The 21,232-nt window shown below is 34.6% G+C and overlaps 1 long non-coding RNA gene across 5 annotated transcripts in view; it reads left to right on the top strand.

Annotated features, from left to right (window-relative positions):
• Positions 1 to 10,790, top strand: part of LOC135299989 (uncharacterized) — a 180,322-nt gene extending 169,532 nt beyond the window's left edge. For 3 of the 5 annotated variants that reach the window (XR_010361844.1, XR_010361843.1, XR_010361840.1), the window contains one exon: positions 3,481 to 4,899. This is a non-coding gene — a long non-coding RNA (uncharacterized LOC135299989). Of the gene's footprint in view, positions 1 to 3,480; positions 4,900 to 9,313; positions 9,455 to 10,008 lie in introns of those variants that run through there. The other 2 variants (XR_010361842.1, XR_010361841.1) reach the window with 2 other exon arrangements.
• Positions 10,791 to 21,232: the final 10,442 nt, after the last annotated feature.

Raw genomic sequence — 21,232 nt, 5'->3', positions numbered from 1 at the left:
AAAATTGTTATTGATTTCAGAGATTTCTGCCTCACTATTTAAGAAAAATTAGTCTTATGGCTGACAACCTTTTTTTTTAAAAATTTCTGCTATGCCTTGTCTTAATCTAAGTTACAAGACACCATGGGTTACCACACTATCTTGCAGCACACCCCTTTACTTGAAAAGAATTGTAAAGGACTTAGTCTTAAAAGACTAACATCTCAGTTTTATGTGACTTTTAAAATAAGTGTAGTTTAACTCCTGTCAGTGGTGATCTTTCTCAGGGCTTATATTTGTATATGCAGCTTTATAAGTACTTCCTGAACTGAGGGGTGTTTTAATTATTTAAGAAGATATTAAGTCAAAATGGAAATTGGTCACAGAATGAAAATTGATTTTTATTGGAGGCAATTAAAAAGAACATAGAAGAGCCTCTATATAGGAATAATTAGACAATTACAGGGAAATATCATAGATGAACAATCCAAGTGACAAAAAAATAATGTAAAATGTCAGTAATAATCACATATCAGTGTAAGTTTATAGAGTCTTCTATTATTTCCTTACTGCCTTTATGACTGTTGCCTGGGGCATGATACCATTTACAGAGGGTCAAAAATTTTTTGTGTACTCAACCCTCACAAATCAGGAAGGAGTTTTGTCACCCCAAAATTTAGTAAAGAGAGACCATCTCTGCAACCACAAGAAGCACTGCCAGAACATTTTGGTGGAAATAACATTCAAAAGAAATAAAATTACCTGAATTTTTTTTTTTTTTTCATAAATGAAGGTAGTTTAGAATAGGGAAGAACTAATGAGCTGTAAGAGGTCTGACATTAGCAGTCATATCTCACTGGTGCTATGACAGGTTGCAGTTCAACTAAACCAAGATGTAACTGAAATACTAGCAGTAAGTGTAATTGAAAATCAGATATAAAAGACATAAGCTAAGAAGAAATTCTGCCTACAGTAAAGCATTCTTTTGTACAGCAACGGTTCTCAAACAGGTGTGGTGGCAGTTTGACACTGTACAAGATGGTACACCACGGAGAATTGACATGCCTTATAGTGTTGGTTCTGTTGTTTCTCATTGCTCTATCCCCTAAGACAGCTAAAAATACTTTCCTGCTATCACTTTTTTATGTAAACAGGTGCTTTAATGGCTAGTGGTGACAACTGGGTTGGGAACAGTCATAAGAAGTTTTCTATTTGACATTTCTTCTATGTTACTGCTAAATACACCTGTTCCTGCTGCTCTAAGTTAGTTTTCTTGGTGGTATGCTCATTGCAGGTATGTCTTGACAGGCTTGAGAAGCCAAGTTCTGCTTCATGTGTATTTTTTTGTCCTTTGGACCTTGTGAGAATAATCACCTTTGACTCATTTATGTGAATTGTTAGTGAATAAGCTGCATTACAATATACCAGTAGAGACTTTACTTACAAAAGGGAAAAAGGTAGTTAAGTAATCAGCATGTATTCATTGCGCTTTGCTCTCTGTGCTTCAGGCACTCAAAAATAACAGTATACTGCAGGAATTCTCTCTCTTTTCAGTGTCTCTGATAACTGCCAACGAGTTTTATACCGGAAATTTGTATGTCTGAAATATTGGAAGTGTTTATTCTTGCCTGAAACATTGCTGATGGATGTAATGGGTATCTGACATATAATAGCAGCTTCTTCTTATAATTTATTATTCTCTTTTTTTTTTTTCATCTAATTTCTCCAGTCTACTAGTTTCTAATATTACTACTAGGCCTTGGGACATTTTAACAGAGCAAAATAATAGCTGCTGGAGACAGGAAAGCAGGTTGGCTTACTTCTATTTTCATTCAAGGGGAAGGAGAAAGGAGGAGTACTTTCATTGAAGTGTGTTAATCAAATACTGAAAATTATATAATTTCTTCTGGTTTCTTTAAGAGATTGTTTCAAGGTTAAGTATTTTGTTTCAATGTTTCAAGGTTAAGTATTTTGTTTCAATGTTTCAAGGTTAAGTATTTTGTTTCAAGGTTAAGTAGTTTGTACTGTTGTGTTGCTTTTTCTTTCTTTTAATTTACTTCCTTTTCTCCTCTCCTAAGACCCCATCAGTCTTCCTACACCATGGACCCCTTAAGCAGTAATAGATTTAGTCCAGTTTAGTAACAGTTTATTTTTCTAAAAGGTTATTTTCTAATTTCTGTTTTATCTGAGATATATGTCTTCCTTTTTCAGTTTCTAAAGTAGCTTCCCTATGTTGGTTTAATCTCATTTTTAGCATTCTCTTTGACCTGCCAATGACTTATTGTCAAAGCAATAATAGGACTGTACATGGGATCTGTGCCATGACACATATGCAATTAGTGTCATAATATTGACCTTATATAAAAATCTAAGAGATTTTCTATTCAACAAAAGAAACTCATTGCCAGATCCATTACAAGTTTCTTTAAGTGTCTTCTTTCTGTTAAATAGCTATTTATATTAGTTCTGTATAGTGGATCAATTCTTAGAGCATTGTAGAATTCATGACTAATGGAGTGGGCCTTCTGAAAAGATCATTTATTCATGTTTTAGAAGGAGTGTAATATGTTTCCTGGTATTTAAGAAATTGTAAAATAAAAGTAACAATAAATATTAGGAAGTTAGCACAGAATATTTTCAGGGGTCATTACATTTTTCTGGTGAAGTAATCACAAAACCTTTCTTTCACTAAAGACACTGGAACTGCAATTTCTGAGTATGATTGTTAGAGGTTAGAATCAAGCATTTATTTTAAGCTTATTGTTCTCTATAACCTTGTTTACCTAATTATCATTTCTTATGGTGTATTCAAAACCCTGATAAATACTTCTACCATTTATAACCTGGTATTACATACATATTCAAACTTTTATCAGATCACTTAATGACAGTTTTACATTACATGAAAATTATCTCTTAATTACAGAGGTTTTTTTCTCTTTGTGATACAAGCCAAGCAGAGTGGACCTCTACACCTGCCTCGCTTCAAGTACTATTCAGTTCCACTGATTTTGTTGCATTTTCCTCATATTAGGCAGGCATTATGTTCTTAATAGGATGAGTTTACTTGCATTTTAAAGATAATTAAATGAATGTGTTTTGACTAGATAATTGTAGATCCCTTCCAACTGAAGGGTTTCTATTTTATTATAAGTAAATGAACTGGTTCCCTAGAATTTTACAGAAATACTTATGTCTGGTTCTATACTGGTTCCTGTAAAAATCTATTTTTTTAAGGCCATTTTAAAAGAATAAGGTCCTTAGGCCAAGATTCAGGCTGCAAGTTTGAAAAAAATCTCTTGTGCATTTTCTGTGAGTTTAAGCTCTATGCTTTGGATTGAACTCTGTAGAAAAATTGTGTCTGCACGTCTTTGGAATATAACAGAGAGCTAAAAAGAATTTTTACTTGTGGAAGAGACCTTTCATGATAGCCATGGTAGTCTGTGAGCAAAAATTAAAAACTCTCTCCTAATGATCCTTTTCCTCTTCATAAACCCACAGGTATTAAAGTGAAAGAGAAGATGAGCTTCTTTTAAATTTATAATGACAAGAAAGGAGACATCTAATGCCATGGAGTCGTGTATATAAAAGGTTAATCTCGGTCCAGAAATCCAAGTAGCATAGTAAAAGCAATGGCTGGTTACTTCAAGCATTTCTGAAATTATGTACTTTAGAAACATTTCATAATCTTCATTTTCTTACAGCACTCAGTAGTCAAGGCAGCAATTTTCTCTTTGTAAAAGTAGCTAAAAATACTTCATGGTGAACTACAGAATAATTAATCACCCTGCAGGATTTGGAGTTTTCAAAGGCCTATTTCTGAACTGCTAATCCATTCCTGAAAGGGTTTCCTGTGTTTTTTCTCCCTCATGAGCTTGGTTCTTACTACCCCAAATCTGCTCATAAAAATAATAGGACGCTTTTCCTAATCTTGGCATTTCCTGTTTCAAATCCTTTTATACCAATACTTTTCAATTAGCTTGCATTTTGAATTATTGTTTGGCACAGAATCTGGGTTTTTTCAGGTCAGTTTGTATCAATGTAAATAGCATTAAATGTTCTTTTCATTTTTTTTCCTGAAGTGTTGAAGTCAGATATAGATTAAGGGTCATTAACATAAATTTATATTTTTCTATTGATATCACTGTGTGTTCACCCAGGCCTTTAGATATTCTTTGTTTCTAGATTTTTGTATTGCAATTTTAATTCTTCTCAGATTTCCTAGAAGAAAGGAGTGACTATGATATTGTCATTTACTTTACTTTATTTGGCACTTTCAACTATGTGGGGGCTATAGTTGTAAGTAAAATCACATAAGACTCAAAGGAAATTAGTCTGAATTAAACAAGGAAGACCTCTATAATTAGTGCTATGTGGTTTCAGCAAAAATGATCCAAGACACTGTTGTTTCTATATGGCATCCCCTGTCTGTTTTCTGAGCAACACTGGAGTGAAGGGACACTCACTCATGACTTTAGATCAGCTTGCTATTTTCTTAAAACTCTGACCTTTGTGATAAGAAGAACTTTATTTGTGGATTTTATATCCTCAACATATGCATCTTCTATCCATTCAGTATTCACTGGAAGTGTTCACCGGTTGATACACTTGCTATAAAATGTAGAATGTAGTAACATTCACTGAAACAAAAGCTCTGATCTCTTCACTCTGTAATGGGTTGTTTTACTCAAATACCTTTTTTTCCTCTGTGAAAGCAATCACACTCTTTACAGCTGAGAAGAAAAAAACAAACACCTCTGACATCAATGTAGCCTGTGAGCTCCAAACCCAAATGGGACTCAAAGTGAACCTGGAGACAGCAGAGGATCAGTGAACAAAAGTAGACAGCATTTTTTGTTAAGCAATCATTTCAAATTCTTCTTCCCATTTTTCATACTCTGGGATTTATATTTTTAAAAAATCCACAACACATTTTGCACTCAACAGACTTGAGTTCAAATCATTTCACTGCTCTGCTGGATGAGATTTAAAAAAATAAAAGTACAAGAATAATAGAGGTTTTATGCTCTGTTGTATTTTTTAAAAAATATAGTATTAAAAAAACCTTTAGTGTCAATGTTCATGTTAAAATAGCTTACGTGTGCTCTATGTCTTTACTTTTTCTATAAAAAACTTATAATTCCTTTTTTAATTTCTGTAGTTTAAAGAAAAAATAAGTGAATAGAAAGTAAGGGTATTCTTCTGTGAAAAAAGTAATGCCTCCAACACTTCCATGGAATTAAATACAAGATCTGATTTTTATGGAAAATACTACAAGGTAGCCACAACAACACTAACAATTCAGGAATGTGGAGACCAGAGGTGCAACCAAATATCTCTAAACCTTCAGGGACATGAAAGTGTATTATTTGTGGTATTCACACACCCTTTAAATATTTACTCTTGTTTTTAAGAATTTTTTATTACTTTGGAGGAAAAATGAATGGGAGACCCTAGAGGGTTGTATTCCCACTGGGTCTAGGTAGAAGTCTGTCAGAAATGGTGACTCCCAGGGTTCATCACTGGCCCAGCAGTAGACTTTAAACTGCAGAGGAAACTCTGCACACTTAGAATTTAAATTTTTTTAGCATCATGGATTGAAAATTAGTTATTAATATAATGGATCATATAGAAAAATCTTAGATAATATAGAAGAATCTTAGATTGAAACTTAGATTTAATCATAAATCAAAAAAAAAGGGTTATAAACTCTGCCAGACTTCACTGAAATAAAAGTAGTAGGGTGCCTCCCCAGGACAGATTTCTGACAAGTTTAAAATCTCTTTTTAAGCTCAATTGCTTCTTTTTCCAATTTGTTCAAGTTGCTGTTAATAGACTCACCTCTCAGCTGCCAATTTCTATTAAATTTGTGCTCTCATTATTTTTTAATAAAAAGTATATTTTAATTATTAAGTCCATTAGTCAGAATAGCATAAGAAAAATCCACAAAACATTTTAAAATCAATAATTTAAAATGAATGTTTACAACTCTTGTTTACCTGCAGTTATTTTTTTGTCTGTGAGTCCAAGGTATAACCTTGTACCCAACACCTTTGTGCACAGCATTTGGTTATTGTTTTCTTTGGAAAAGAGTATAGAAACTTAGCTGTACTTTGGTTGTGTTTTTTTATTTTTATGTTTAGAAACTTTATTTTTTTTTTCAGCACATTCAACCACTTACCTGCTGTCTAATTACTGCCTCTCTGAACAGCCTTTACTGAAAAGATTACTAAGTACTTTCTCTCCCTCCCATTTTCACTTGTGCAACTTAAAGTAATGGCTCTCTTTGGCTGCTACTCTAGTAGAAAAAGTTGGAGATTTGTGGAATTCCAAATTACATTTGATTTAGTTTCAGTTCTAGTCTTACTACAGAAGTTGTCCTGAGATGTTATGGTGAAAGTATATAAAATAATAATCTCAAATAAAAGGAAAAAGAAAGGTAGATCACAGTAAATACAGCTGTACTTGATATTGTTATTAAAGGTACAAACCTAAAAGCCAATCAAGAAATTAAGCATTTAGCTGGATTGAATAAAGCTGATACATTTACACCAAACTCTAATATGGAAGTAAGGATACCAATTAAAAAAGTCATCTAGCAAAAAAACATTATTTGAATGCAAAAATTTGACTGGGGATAAATTATTCTAAGGATACTGAAAGAAAAGTACAAGCATGTGTAAAACAGGAACTTGCTAAGCTCTCAATTGCCAGATGTCATTTTAACACACAAACCAAAATAAAAGAGGAAGAAGCCTCAGCTAGAGAAAGGCATGTCATTATTAGAAGTATGAGGAGGACACATATTTGTTGGCACAGTTGAAGACAACAGTTTGTACTCCTTTATAATGTGCCATGACTGTGCTTTGAAAAGCTAATGGGCAATGCTCTCTGCTTCTGGCATTTCCCTGTTCTGCATCTGACAGAACAATGGTGGGGTGCTGGCAATTGGTAATTTTTCCTACAAGGAAGAGTTCATCACCTTTCATCAACAAGGAAATGATGCCCTAATCTCACCTTTACAGAAGGAACAAAGAGTCAAAATAGTCTTGCCACAGGAAAACAGTAAACCACATCATTGGAGAATTATGCCGTGGTAATTTTTTAGATTCTTAACATAAAAAATTTAATTAGCAAAATTATGAAAGTTTCTCTATTTTCATAGAGAAAGTGCAGTGTTGAATACCAAAAGATTGGTCACCTATGTTAGTTGATTGGGGATGACTTGGTTTTGTGTTCTCAGTAGAATATTCCTGAAAATTTGAAAAGAAATAAAGGAGAGGGAGATTTTTCCCTGCAGAGGTCAGCAGTCCAAAGTAAGATCTCTCTTCAAAAAGAAAATGGAGAAAAGATTTTCCTTAATTCTCTAAAAAGAAGTGGCAGGAAGCTCAGTTGATCCATGCATATTTCAGTATTTTTAGGAGACAGAAAAAATTTTGAATGATAAGGTAAAAATGTAGACTGAAATCAAGAACATTGGATGTACACAGCAGCTGGTGACTTTTTTTTAATATATTTTATTCATGTCTTTGTTGTTAAACCAAATTCTGCATTATTTATATTTGTGCACAGAGAGGAAACACAGGTAAAAATGACATTGTGTTTGTTGGGGAAAATACAGCAGGAAATTGATGGATAACAAAGAATTTTACTGTGAACAAAAAACAAACAGGAAACAGTATGATCCAGGCTTAGCAACTTCATTGAATGTGAAATGAAGTTATTGGAAAAGGGTAAGAAGGAAAATAATGGAAATTAAACAAAACCAAAGAAAGTGAGGTTAGTAAGCTTAGAAAAAAAAATAGGTCTAAAAATCTGAAGAAGTATATCTGCTTAAAAAATGTAAATCAATTAGTAACGTAGTAAAATAACTAATATTGTAGGATTTACCATGTCAGAGTGAGCATTGTTAAAAATATATTTGCAGGGCAATGAAAAAGTTAACAGTGATATTTCCAGTATGACAAGTAGGAAAACAGAATAAATTCTATTTTAGCTACCTGGGAAATAACATAAATGTGATGGAAGCAATAGAATACAGTGTGAAGTTGATTTTTACTTATCTCCTAGTTTCTGTGGCAGTGAGGTGCAATTGTCATTTCACCTGAGCATTTCATCCCCTACAGAAGCATTTTGATATTCTCTCTTCATTGTCATTATTTAATAAGGGACAGGTTGTTTTTCTAATCCTTTTTTGAGCACATTGCTGCATCTGTAGCCTTGCTCTGTATCTGTGCACATATTAACCATGAATATGTTTTGGCCTCTGCTGCAGAACAGATGTGCTTAAACTTCCTCCTGGAGAAACTCCCCAAAGAGATCAAAAGGCTTTAGATTCAAAAATAAATTTTATTCCAAAGTAGAAGTCCAAGTGTATTGACTTTCAAAATGAAAAGAAGTCAAAGCAATGAATAAAGATAACAAAAATGGAGAGTTTTATATGCTGCCCATTTTGTCCCTGTAGACTGGAACTTTCCTTTGTGTTTCAGTTCCATTAGCTTGATACTCTCTGAACAGGAGCAGACTTTGATCCTTTCCCCTCTGTCCCAGAGAAGCCCTTCCCTCTGTGTTTGTCTTTGCTACGAGACTCATCCTCTCTGCTGTCCCTTAACCTCTACACACGCTCCAGCCTTCAGGCTGGGTCTTGCTTGCCAGGTCAGCAACCTTTCCTATCCTGCATACACTCAGGAATTCCCTGATGACAGGCACAGCCTTCTTTTCCAAAGGGCTCTGTTGGAGCAGCCTCTCCTTAAGAGAGGAACTTGGGAACACAGACAAAAATTTTAGCAAAGATGGTCAAGTGAGCAAGTACAGTTGTCCACTATGGATTGAAACACTGTATATTTCAGGGTGGATACTTGATGTATTTTTATTGATTTGTTTAAATTTAATCTTCAATTGTCTTAAAATTACATTAGGATACCTTTTAATTATTGGACAAGGCTTGATTTAAATTACTGGGAGGACATGTGTTACTAATAAAATGTAGTTAGTCAAATGTTTCAAAATCATTTTAGCTTCTGGTTAAACTAAGCCTGATTTTATGGCGGTGGTATTTTTGCATACACTAGCCTTAAAACTCTCTTCCTTTGTGAAAATAATTTCTAAGACATTTATCAAACAATTAAAATTGAGATGTCTGGGCAGGTTTTCTAATGAAGGATTAATACTGTATGCTTTTATTTCTTTGGTTTCCTCGTATATTTGTATCCTTTGTCATGCTATTTTGTGAGCCTTTTATCAAATGTTACATTGATAATCCCCTTTCCAACATGTCCTTTGCAGTTTTGAGTGCTTTGCTTGTTTTGTGCTCTTGCCACTTCTCTTCCTACAGATTAAACCCTTTACAGAAGCAGTCAATAGCACTACCTGACAGTGATGGGAGCACTCAGAAAAAAGGAGCATTTTGTAAAGCTCAGAATCTCAGGCAAGAATGTAATTTCACTGTTGATGAAACACGAACACAATAACCCAAACCCACAAAGCAAAACTAAAGAAACATAGACAATTCAACAAAATTGTACTAATCTAGATGGATAAAGATCTAACACCATCTAGACTAAGAAAAGTAATCTTGCTATAAATTCATAAACAACATTCTTTTCCTTTTAATTTTTATTTGATGTATTCTTAAAGATTGTTACTTACAGGAGTTCACTGAATTGCAAATGTTTGGCATAAATTACTCCTTTACATGGTTCTACAGAATAGTTTAGTTGAATGGTAAAGAGAATTTCAGTTGCTTCATGGAACAGTCTTCATGTAAAATGACTGGCAGGCTATAGTTATAAGAGATAAGAAATAGAGGAAGGAAAAACTGAGTTGAGTTCTTGTTGCTATTAAAACTGTTGGAGATAAAATTTATTGGAAAAGTAAAACATTTCAAAGGCTTGCATTTCATTGTATATTAAGATACAGTCCATTGATAACAAGTGGTTCTTCAGAGCATGCTCTTTTCTTCACAGATTAATTTCCTAAAACAAGTAGAAATTATAAATCTGTCTCAGCAATATGTTTCATGTCTTGTAGATCAGAAAATGTTCTGTAGCTGGATGACTCCAGTGCTATTGAAGCTGTATATAACAAAGCAAAAGAAAAGGAGTCAGGGAGGAGAAAAGAAGAATAATGAGGAGAAACTCATCATTTTTTCTTCTACCTCTGAATGGGAGTTGGTGTCTCTCCAGGAATCAAGGTGCTCGAGTTCCCTTGAGGCAAAAGAGAATAAATTGCCAGTAGCAGACAAGGTGAATGCAATTGTATATAAGGTGGGTGAACAGAAGAATCTCTTTGTGATTGCTTTCTAAATCATCAAGAGGGTCTGAAATAGGGCAGCCAAGGGGTATATTTTTCACTGTACATATTTTTTTTTTTTGTGGCTGTGTAATTTTCATATAAAATTCATAATGCTTTATGTTCAAAATTGATGATGAAACCTGGTTTGAAAATTACAGTATGTGTCTATCATTAGATTCTATTATTTATTATGTTACAATGATTTACTTAGTTCTTAAGGAAAATCATAGACAATGATTTGGAAAAGCTCCACCTCTACAGCAGAAACACAATAATTTCTTCCAGAAGCAGAAACAGTAAGAGCTGTTAAATATATTGTCAATGCATAATTTGCATATTAATAGCGAAAGTATTGAGATAAATTACAGTTTTCTGTCTTTTTAAATCATGTGTATAGCTCTTGAATGTTCTATAATATTATCACTGGATCACAGAGATTTTCAGCTTTATCTAACATCATTTGTTATAAGCATTAAAATTAAGCCTCCAGCTCTTCCTGATTAACAGTTGTTTGTTTTTTTTTTGTTTCTATAGCTAATGTCACAACAAGAATAAAATTATTTTAAATAAGTATCACTTTGAAAAGAGGAGAAAAAGTATTTTGATTTAACATATTATTTTCTTCTTGCAAATTTTCCTTGTCAGGTTCTTCATAGAATATGCTGTTCTCTCTCATGACACAATGCCTAACAGATTTCTGCTGTAATATTTTGTTCTGTAAAAACCCTAAAACATGTCTAGAAAACAGAATGCATTTCATTACTATAAAGTGTCTTTCTCATCCTATGCTATTTTTATTCAAATTCATGATTTTGAGATGGCTGCTAACAGCCTACTATAGCAGCATAATATAGTGTAAATGGTACAAGCACAGACTAAAAGCATTCTACCTGACTACACATGCAGACGTGTGTTTTACTAACACTTAACTTGAAAAAATATTACGAAGTAGAGGATCATTACTTTAAACTTAATGAAAAGTATCTCTTCAACTAGAAGAGGTCAAAGAACATAAGACAGTGAATGTGTGGAGAGAGTGAAAGAACAGTTGCCTATCTCACAAGCTCTGACACATCTTTTGTGCTCACTCAGGAGAAATGTGTAAGTGTATACAAGCTGCTTTTAGTGAGAGAGTAATTTTCTGTGAAAGTTTCTTCTGGATTAGTTCACTTAAGAGTAGGTAGTGTTTTTCTTTTCTCCAGCAGTCTGGGGTCAGGAGATTTTAACTCCTGGTAAAATGCAGTGAAAGGCTCCATGCCCTAAAGCTGTAACGGTTGCTACTTGCTCTGGGGAAACCTATAAATACAATACTGTCTCTATCCATATGTTCCACATAGCTCAGGAAATCTGTGGCATGGCCATATCTGAGCTTTCCCATATGACATCTATAACACTACAGTAGTTATCTTTGTGGCACAATGGTTTCCCTCATTACCTTTTCTGAAAAGGTAATAATACATTTTGAGAGAATGCAAAATATTGATTGCTGGGTACTTAAGCAAGAATAGGATGAATGTTTTCCAACAGGAAGGGATGATACTGAAGATATATAAAATATATGATACATAAGATATACCACTGTGTCTGGCCCTGTGTGAGTTAAAAACATAAGCAAATTTTAAAAAAACCAAAAAGCAAAACAAAACAAAAAAAACCAAACAAAACAAACACCCCCAAAAAAAAAACAAACCAAAAACGAAAAAAAACCCCAACAACAAAAAAACCCCAAAACAAAAAAACTCCAAACAAACACACAGAAGCTTCAAAAATCATATTTCTTAATAGAAAAACAAGGCCTACACTTGGAAGAAGGATCAGCCAGAGACTATGATATAAGACCTAGGATGGCACATAAAAACTGATGTGTTCTTACCTGCTTCTAAAATCCTTGCAGCTATGGTTATATAGCTGAGCTATTAGTTTATTTTTATTCAAGGAATGACACATCTGCACTTCACTTTATCCCCAGGCTTAAACATATTATGCTTTAACTACTATTACACCCTCTCTTTCATCCCATGGCAGACATATCACTTTGATTTTATTTACTTTTACTGAGTGCTTCTTTTATGAGAGGTTTCTGTTTTGTTTGGACTGGGAGAGGGAGGGGGTGTTGAAGGGAGAAGGAGGGAATGTTGAGGGTATTTTCACCTGTATTCAGACTACTCTGTACTTTGCAAGAGTGAAGTTATATTCCTTTTAAAGAAACATCATTTTTACCTAAAAATATGCATTATTCCCTGTGACAAAAGAATATTTCATGCCGAGTAATAAAAGAATATTTGTGGTGGTGAACTGCCCTAGAAAGAAATATTTCTCTTTCTTGTTATAAATCTGTGCATATGCTTTAAAAATATATTAGTTATTTATAATATATGCACAGGCATCCATATTTTTACACAGAAATTGACAAATAGACTTGTGTATCAACAAATATATTAATTCATCCAGTAAAATATGCTTCAGATGAATATTTGTATCATCCTTTAGTTTGCTACACACACATGTATACATACATAAAAACAGAAGACTGACTACTTTGTTTTTTTAACAAATAACTGGACATTAACAAAAATCCTATGTAATATGCTGCACTGGAAATACAATCAACCAAACTTTATTGTAAATGTCTTTAAACGTTAGGGATGGTGTAAGTCAAAGGAATCTTGTTAGTGCAGGTTCAAAATTAATATTTTCATCTGAATGACAATTTATTTTGCATCCTGTGAATGTTTTCAGGTGTCACTTTAACAGCTACTGCCTCTGTGGAATAAAAGTACTTTGAAGACTTACAATAACCCAGAATCCTTATTTCACAATACTTTTAATTTAACATGAACAGGTGAATGTGGTAAACAATGACTCTAGCTAGTCCTTAAAAATTGTATGTATATGATACTTTTACAGTGACCTATGTACAGTGTGTGCTTGTACTTCATGATGTTTGTTCTTGTTGAAAAGCAAAATTATAGAAAGCTGTCCAAATGATTTTATGTTGATAATCTTTGCCACAACTCCTAGAAATTCCAATATTTATTCTCCTAATATCTCTGACATAAATAATATTTATCAGAAATCAATTTTTATAGATAAGAATAATTATCTAAAGATTCTAGGTTGCACTATGAGCTTGATAACAAACATAAGCAATATCATTAATCTTATAATATAATTTTTACTATACATAACATTTATAGAAATAGAAAAATACATTCATGCTCCTATTTTTCTCCCACTTAAGACTTATTCCCAAAATGTGTCAAGCCTGCGATGAATAAGGAAGGTAGCAATGGAGTTTTGCATGGTAAAATATATGCAACAAGGAGTAAAGTTCAAAAACAATGGAATTATTGTCTCATATAACACGAAGTCAAGCTGTAGGATTTATTGTCTTAGGGTGCAGTAAAAGTCAGAAAATATAGGGGCTGAGAAGTATGAAATCCTCTCAGTGACTATCAAACATGACTGTGTGGATGACACTTCCAAAGAGGCTTAGCAACCTCTCATAATCAGTACTTGAGGGAGACTTAGAATCTATTTTGTTTTCTAATTTTTTTACATATTAACAGATGCTTTGGAAAATACTAGACAAATCAATGAACAACATACTTAGTAAGTATATATTCTAATGTAATTTTTAGTCCAGGATATAAAGCTAAGTGCTATAGAAATTTTCCTGATTTTTTGTAAAAATACTTCTAAATTCAAAGATAAAAATGCATCCAAAAACAGGGTAAATTTCTTTGTGGGCTTTTAAATTTAAAGTGATATGTATGTGGAATAATAAAAAAAAGCAGAATTCAGCCCTAAAGAGCAGAATAACAGACTGCAGCAGGTTTCATATTGGTACTAGTATTACATGTGAACTTGAGTTCAGCTTCATTTGCAACCAAACTCTCTGTATGACTAGTAATATATTCACTATTTTATATATGTATGAAATGTATATATATTTTAATATAAATGTTATATATTTAGATACATGTATAAAAATTTATAGTATAATTATTATTATATAGATTACATTCATAATTTAATATTTGCAAAAACATTTAACTAAATATCTGTTTCATACTGCAGATGTAATTTCTTGCATGAACTTAGCTTGGACTTGGGAAAATTCCAAAAAGTTTCACTCATGGTCATTTCTTCAGACTGGAAGAAGCTTGTAGTGAACAAATCCATCTTCTAAGGATGGATTCCTTCTTTAGTACTTTTTGCAGGAGTAACAGAAACATTTAAGATGATGACAAGTATCTCTGTGCTGGAATGCTTAATTTGATTTTTTAATTTTCTTACACCACTACTCAGTCTGCTTATTATTCCAGTCATTACTTCCTGCTTTTAAAAGAATAACTCTGCTTTCCTAGCAGATTAGAATGAAGTGAGGTATTGGAAACATACCATAGGAGAAAGAGAAAAGAAGGAATTACGTATCATGTTGCAAAGAATATGTTTTTTAAAGAATGTTTCTTAGCTGTAAAATTGTCATACTTCTGTGCAACCTGTACCACCTACGTTATAGCATCAGTGACTTTGATCAGTGATTGAAGTTTTCTGGTTGAAATGACAAGGTATGAAACAGCATTTTCCTCCATTTTCCTTTCCTTTGATTTTTGGAAAAATCTTCATTGCATATTTTAAGTAGTTTGCTAGAGTTTAATAGTTTATCCCTATGCTAATTCAAACACAGTATTTATCTCCATGCTGTTACAATGCCTGGAACAGCATATATTTTAGATGATTTAAATTAATTTCAGTGTCAGACTTTCATGAATAAGTCAAGAGAAAAACAAGACAACCAAAAAAAGCATTTAAAGTAGCATACGAGGAGAATGGAGGAAATCATAAAGATTTGTAAAGGATGCATATTCATAAAAATAAAATGTTAAAAGTTAATTAACAGGGAACAGTGGTTTCCAATTAAAAATAATAAACAATGAATATTATCCCAAACTGTCATGTCTGTGATACATAGTTTGCATTTGTACTTTTCTTCCTTCCCTGCCTTTTATATCAGAAGATGTTCAGTGAATAAAGTCAGGGTACACCTCTCATTTGCTTTAAAAGGGGTAGAATTTCTCACACAGTTCAAAAAATATTTTGAAAAAGGGTGTTTCTTGATCAAAATATTAAACAATCACATTTTTACCTTCATTTTTCAGTAAATTTCTTGTAATCTCACAAAAATTTGATCCACTATATAACATCCTGAGCCAGTAAAAGGTGTTAACCAGCCACAGTTTGGATTGGCCCCTCATTTGAAGGTTTTAGCACCACCACTCAGCTGGAAGAAAGTTTATAAACCTGCTGTCATGCAAAATTGTCGAGGTTACAGGTTATGAATATGGTAGTGGAAGACAATATTTTAAAATATCACAGTTGTGTTTTTATCACCTGCCTCATCAAATTTGTTCATCTTCTATAAAATATATTGATATCCAAAACAGAAATTCCTAAGCAGACCAAAAATCAATATTTCTATTTATATCATTCAACACAGCACTCTGTAAAATACAGTCTTTTTAACTTATACTTCAGGCTAATTTCACAAGGTCTTCCTTAAAAAATACAGTCCTTATTCTAGGATGTTTCATGCACAGCCTCACTGTCTGGTTGAGGGAGGGAATTGTCCCTCTCTGCTCGATGGTGTGGCCTCACCTTCGATGTTCTGTGTAGGTTTGGGCACCACAACATAAGAAAGATATAAAGCTATTGTAAAACATCCAAAGCAGGGCTACAAAGATACTGGGAAGGAAAGAATATATTTACTTTCTTTTTTATTTTTTGGCAGTTTAATACATACTAATATTCTAGAATATGTCTCCCTTTAAATAATTTAAACATGGTTACAGCTTGAAATGAGACTTGGAGGTAACTAGTCATGCACAGCTTGGGAGAACAGTCACTGATAGACGCTCACTACAAAAAGGCTCAATTATCAAAATCATCTCAAGTCATTGTTGCAGACAGAAGCAGAATAAGTTAAATGAAATAAATAAAATGTATTCTTTTTCTGTCAGTCTGAATATTGTTTACATTACTGTTAATTTCTGTGCTAAGACTCCCTACGAGGAGTCCTCACTCTGCATGACAATTTTCATGTCACTATATAAATCTTTTATTACTTGTGAAAAACGGAAGAACTCATTTAAAAAATGACCCAAAAGTAATTACATGTGTTACAGGAGATACTGGTCTGCATCTCATGACTAGGCAAGAGTGGTTCCAGAAGTTACAGCATGTAGCATTGTGCATATACCCAAAACTTTGAACAAAAGTGAGATTTTTTTTCATTTATCATCATTTTTTTCCATTTTCAAAGATAAAGAAAAAATCAGAGATTACTGATATTTTGTAGAAAAGTGAAAGAAAGGAGAAACAGAAAGAGAAGGGGTTTGGGTAACAGGGATTCAGATAGGCTTTACCATGGCAACTACTGTACCACAGAAAAGGTCGATTAACATGGAGCTGGAGATTAGTATGGAATGACAGTGGTGTCACTAACACTCTTCTTCCTTCTCTCCAAGGAAGTATAAATGCAATCAGTTTTCACCCATAGATACTTTTTTCCTCAGGAAAGATGAAGATGACCAAGAGAGTTATAGAACATTTTATTATTTTTTTCTATCAAAATACAGAGAACTAGAATGTGTTTTTCAGTCTGCCCTGCGATGGTGTTTGGGTCACTCAATTTGCTCTCTGCTGGATATGTTAATAGAAGTCCTGCTACATCCTATTTCTGTGAGCTATAAATTTTGACAGCCTTTTGAAAGCTTGTATAGTAAAGAGTAGATTTTAGATTAAATCGTCTTGAAGACTTATCTTGTCCAGAAAGGTTCCAAAGTTTATCCAAGCAGGTAAGTTTTTCTTCAAGACAGGAATAACCTTCGGATAAAACTGTATGTTGGTTCTTTTGAGGAGTTTGCTTGAAATAATTATGTCATACTCCACCCTTACTGCAGGCTTTCTGTTAGATGATAGATGGTGATGACAATTTAAATGCCTTCTTCCACTTTTAAGCATTTTAAATGTTGATGCAAATCTAAATCTATATAAGAGCAGATGAAAAACGTGATTTAGCGTTGGTACTATGAACATAACAATGAAAAGATCTTTGATGCTGATAAATGCAAATAGAGCTAACATGTCATCGTGAATAGATTTATTACAGCAGCTGCAGGGACATGTCTCCTTCTTAGAAGTGTTTCAGTTATAGTAAAGGGTACAGCAACACCTTAATCAGCATTTGTAAGTGCTTTCTGCAGTAGCATATCCACTCCTAATAGAACAGCCAGTCATCAGTAGGGAACAGCAATTCTGCACATTGATTAAAATGTGGGAATCCTGGACTTAAAATATATTTAAAGGAAAGGTTAAGAGAATTGGGTTTGTTCAGCCTGAAAAACTGAAGGCTTTGGGATGACCTAATTGTGACCTTCCAGTATCTGAAGGTCAAGATGGAGACAAGAAAGATGGAAAGAGGTTTTTTACAACAGTAGGTAGTAATGGGACAAGGGCGAACAGCTTCAAAATGAAAGAGGATAGGTTTAGTTTAGATATTAGAAAGACATTTTTTTACTCTGAGGGTGATGAGACACTAGAACAGGTTACCCAGAGCATATGTCCACCACTGGGAGCGTTTAAAGCCAGGCTGGATGGAGCTCTGAGCAAGCTGATCTGGTGAATCAGGTCCACAGCAGGGGGATTTGAACTAGATGACCTTGAAGGTGTCTTCCAAACCAAACCAATCTGTGCTTCTGCAATTCTGTGATTCTATGATTAAAAGTGACCAGTTGCATTGAAGCGTTGTAGGTACATATACATGATTCTATTCCCGATCTCCTTGCCTCTGATGCTGGCTTTTTAATGATCACAGTTTAGAGAACTCTGCATAAAGTTTACTAACATGGGATAGCTCATAAAAAAGGGGGATTTGAGTCTAGCTAGCATTACATTTTCAACATTTAACTTAGAATGTGTTAGACATTAAAGTGTTAAATATCACATTTCTCACACTTCTGGAAAAAAATTAAAATCAATTTCAGTACTTAAACTGAAAATAAAGTCAGTGTGGAGAATAAATATTTTAGGATGCAGAGTTTTCAGCTGGGTGCTGCAAGTTTGGTAGAGGTCAGATGTACAGCAATAGCAGTAGTATGCTGATTGCAGTGTTTTCTTTTCTGACCCTACAAAGTGTCTTTTTCTAAGCTCTTGTTTCACTGAAGTGCATCTGACCTATCTCTTCCCCTAAGTGTAGAAAGTAATTCTTTATAGGAAGCCATAAGCTATAGTTGTACATGGAACAGAATTTAGATGGTAAAATACAGTGTTCCCAGTGGGCCAGCAGGGATAAAAAGACCTAAAAACAAACAAAAACCAGCTAATAACTTTCCAGTACTAGAAATCAATAACAGCAATGTTAGATACTGAAACTAAAATAAGTATTGAGCATAAAGGTTGTGTAAAAAATTGTAGGTTTACTGAAATTATGTGATTTCTTATGCAAAGGTTCACTCTGTGCTGCCACAGTAGACATGAAAAAGAAGGCACAGTTATAAAAAGAAGTTCCCATTCTGAAATCATATCCAAGCTGTTCAATTTGTCATAAGCCACCACAACAGGTTCACTGCTACTAGCCTATGCTGAGGCTTATGTATAGCATCAAAGAGTTGGAGATTGATGCTCAGAGAAAGAGACTCTGGAAGTGGACTTGAATTCTAATTCCATCTCTCACCTTGTCATTGATTGTTTCATGGAATGGATAGTGCAGCTGAAGTTGAAATTATGTTTGCTTTACATCCACTCTGAGAAAAAGCTCTGGACACACTTGTTCAAGTATTCTCAGCCAGGGATGACTTACAAAGGCTCAAAAGTAAAATGAACTGTCTTCAAAGTGTGTTAAGTCTTCTCCAGCTGGATTATAAATCCAAATAAAAGGATAACCTGACAAAACTTTTTCAGCAAAATAACATCCCCCTTCTCAGATTCTAAAAGTTTTGAAGAATGAAAGTGCTATTAAAATGATTTGTTTTTCTGTGTTATGGTAAAGTGAAATGATTTTTAAAATTTTTTCCAAGAGCCATTTCACTAAGGATGACTAATGTTGCTGTGGACATCTGCTGTGAGCAAAAGACCTTCACTGGAATGAGGAATAATCTTGAAGTCTAAAAAGCTGGACTCTCGTGTAGGTAGGAAAATTTTCATTAATGTAATAGCAGGATATAGCTATGCATATATAATCAGCCATGTGATGAAGCCATCACCAGTCAGCTCAAGGTGGTTAATTGTTATGGATATATTTCCTAGTGAAATGATATGGATTTAATTATGAGTACCTGACTGTGGTGGGTTGGCCTTGGCTGGGTGACTGTTGCCCACCAAAGCTGCTTTGTCACTCCCCTCCTCAAATGGATAGGAAAGAGAAAATGTAATAAAAGGCTTGTGGGTAAGATAAGGACAGGGAAAGGTCACTTGGGGATTACTATCACAGGTAGAATAACTTCAACTTGAGGACAAGTCAATTTAATTTACTGACAATCAAACCAGACTAGGATAATAAGAAATAGACCCAAATATTAAAAACACCTTCCCCCTATCTCTTTATTCCCAGGCGCAGCTTCTCTCCCAATTTTCTCTAGGTCCTCCTCACAGCAGCACAGGGAAATGGGCAATGGGAGCTGCAGTCAGTTCATCACACATTGACTCTGCTGCTCCTTTCTCCTCATGGGGAGAACTCCTCATGCTCTTCCCCTGACCACTAGGCCACTCCTACAGGAGATGGTCCTCTGTGAACTTCTCCAATGTGAGGTCTTCCCTCAGGCTACAATTTTTCACAAACTGCTCCAGTGTGCGTCCCCTCCATCGGGTGCAGTCCTTCAGGAACAGACTGCTCCAGCATGAGTTCCCCACATGGGGAATTGTCCTGCCAGCAAAACTGCCCCAGTTTAGGCTCCTGTCTCCACAGGGCCACAGGTCCCTCCCTTCCAGATGCATACTCCAGTATTGGCTTCCCTCAGGTTAGAGCCACCTGTGAAGTGTGGGCTGCACAGCGAGGCATTCTTCCACAGGCTGCAGGTGATCTCTGCTCCCTGGTAGATCTCCATGGACTGTAGGGGCACATCCTGCCTCAGCATGGTCGTCCTCATGGGCTGCAGTGGAATTTCAGCTCTAGTGTCTGGAACACCTCCTGCCCCTCCTTCTGCTCTGGTCTTGGTGTCTGCCGGGCAGTTTCACACTCTCACCCCTCTCTCCTGGCTGCTCTTGTGCTGCAGGTTTTTTCCCCTTCATAACTGTGTTATCCCAGAGGTGCTGCCACCATCGCTGCTGAGCTCAGCCTTGGCCAGCAGTGGGTCTGATTTGGCACCAGCTGGAGTTGGCTCCATCAGATGTGGGGGAGCTTCTGGCAGCTTCTCACAGAAGCCACTCCTGCAGCCCCCCTGTTACCAAATTCTTGCCATGCAAACCCAACACACTGACATATGTTCATCTATTTTAAGGGATAGCAGTACCTTACTGAGAAATTATTTATTGGTACCATATGGCAATCCCCAAAATTACAGCTAAATTAAGTTTAATTTATCTCATAAAACCCCCATTTGTTTATCAATTAAAAAAAAAACCAAACAAAAAAGACTTAAGGACTGAAAATATTGCCTAACATAGCTTGTGGGTTTTTTGGGATTGAGTTCTTAAGATGTTTTGGCCATACGTTAAGCTGCATAGTGCTACCATAAGGAAATACAGATGAGGAATGCCTTTTACAGGAATTCCTAAGCATTCTTTTTAAAGCTGTTGTGTTAGCAACCTCTTGCATATTGCTTTGAAGACTTTAATCCTCAGGGATCTCTCAGTTTCTAGAGATCTAGTAATGATATATAGTATATATCTAGAAATCTGTTAAAGATACAGAAGTCAGACAGAATACATGTGTAATAAAAATTGTGATTCAGTAAAACAT

The sequence above is a fragment of the Passer domesticus genome, chromosome 4 (genome assembly GCF_036417665.1).
Source record: "Passer domesticus isolate bPasDom1 chromosome 4, bPasDom1.hap1, whole genome shotgun sequence".
Taxonomy (NCBI): domain Eukaryota; kingdom Metazoa; phylum Chordata; class Aves; order Passeriformes; family Passeridae; genus Passer; species Passer domesticus.
The sequence above is the reverse complement of the archived record's forward strand: the minus strand, read 5'-3'. Positions and strand labels throughout refer to the sequence as shown.